A 2,107-nucleotide genomic window follows, 5' to 3' on the forward strand; every position below is an offset into this window, starting at 1 on the left:
TAACCCAGTGGGCCCTTTTTTCTCCAAGATCCTTTTGTACCAATAAATTTGAAACTGAATAAAAGGGAACAATGAATTTTGTACGAGATTTAATCAAGAAAGACCAAAAATGTGTAATGGTTTTGAACAACATAGCCTTGTTTCTCAACATTAGAATATTTAAGTTCTTCTCCTTGAAAATTAGAACTATGAAAAGTAATTAGAATTTCAGCATTTTGATCATTTCTTTGAGTTAATATAGTTGCATAAGATAGATCAGATGTGAAAATATATAAGATGGTTTTTTTTCCATAATTCATAGAGAGTAAAACAGAAGCATCTAAGACGGCTTGTTTAATAGAATTAAAAGCATTATTTTCAAGATTATTCCACTTAAATGTGTTGTTTTTCTTAATCATATTTTGGAGAGGTAGGACAATTTGATCATAAATTAGGAATGAATCTCCTAATGAAATTAATTTTTCCAAGAAATGATTGCATGATTTATTTTTTATTAAGTAGTGGAATGTTAGATATTGTTTCAGCTCTATTATGATAAATTTAAATACCTTCTTTCGAGTCAATGGAACATAGAGATTTTCCTTTAGTGAGCGCAAAGAATGAATTTTTTTCAGGATTCAATGAGATTCCATATCTTCAAAATCTTTCAAATTTTTTTTTTAGGTGATGCAAATGATCATATAATTTCTTTGCAAAGAATGATGTTTTAGGATTTAATGAGATACCATATCTTTGAAATCTTTCAAAAATTGTTTTAGGTGATGCAAATGATCATATCATTTCTTTGAATAGATGGTGATATCATCCAAGTAAATGACAATGGAATTTTTTATCAATCCCTTAAAATCTATGTCCATTTCCCTTTGGAAAGTTGCACCTGCATTGATGATCCCAAAAGGCATATTTTGATATGCGTATGTGCCTCATTTAGTTCTGAAATTATTTTTGAGTCTATCGTTTGGGTGAAGTAGGATTTAGTTGTAATCGGAAAATCCATCAAGAAAAGATAACATATTAGATCTAGAAACAACTTGAAGAATTTGCTCCATAGGAGGAAGTGGGAAATTGTCTTTTTTCGAAAGCCTTATTCAGATTCTAGAAATTGATACATAGTTGGATATCGACACTATTCTTCCTAATAGGAACTAAATTAGAAACCCATTTGGAATGTCTTACGAGGAAGATAATTTTATCTTTTAATAATTTTTTCAATTCGGCCTTGATCTGGGGTTCATGTTTTGGATGGACATTTCGTAACTTTTTTTGGACAAGTTTTGATTATGGTATGATTGTATTGTGTGTTGAATAATGGATGTATCAAGAGTTTTAAAATCATTGTATGACCAAGAAAAAACGTCCTTATACTACTTAAGGAGGTTTATTAAAGCGATTCTTTTTAAAGATGGACATCCTAATCCAATATTAACATTTTGTGTATATTGCTCTCTACCTAAATTGATTATTTCAAAGTTCATGGTAGGACTATTGGTTTTTGTTTTTACAGGCTTCTTGAACCTGTATTGAAGATCGTAAAAGTCCTCTAATTTAAATACAGACTTAGGGATGAAATTTTCAGTTCTAAGATTATCACCTTTCAAATATTTGTTGGTTTCAAGATCATGGTATTTTTCATCAATGCCATGATTTTCATATGTACCTTCAGAGGTAATAAAGTTAATTATATCATTATCATCATTAAAGACTCGCGGATTAGTGATGTTGTCTGGAACAAATGGTTTCAAAATCAATTCGATGGAGAATCTTTAAATGGTAGTGATATTGAATGAAGAAAAATCACATATTAGATCTTGGACTAAAGATTGGTAATTTTTCAAACTATTGGAGACACAGTGAATAACATTTTTGACTTATTTAATTACAATCTCTGAATCACCATACACTTTAATATCCTGCACATTCATATGAATAGCTTTTTTAAAAACTTTTACTAATGCTTCATACTCATCTATGTTGTTAATATATTTAAATTCTAACCTGCAAGTTAACATAGTATTTTTTCCATCAGGGCTAATCAAAATGCAACTTGCACTGGCTCCGTCATTAGGTTTTGATCCACCAAAGTATAAATTCCAAAATGTGTTATTTA

Source organism: Pinus tabuliformis, chromosome J, assembly GCF_031772625.1.
Source record: "Pinus tabuliformis cultivar Carrire ecotype Pingquan chromosome J, CPIR1, whole genome shotgun sequence".
Lineage (NCBI taxonomy): Eukaryota > Viridiplantae > Streptophyta > Pinopsida > Pinales > Pinaceae > Pinus > Pinus tabuliformis.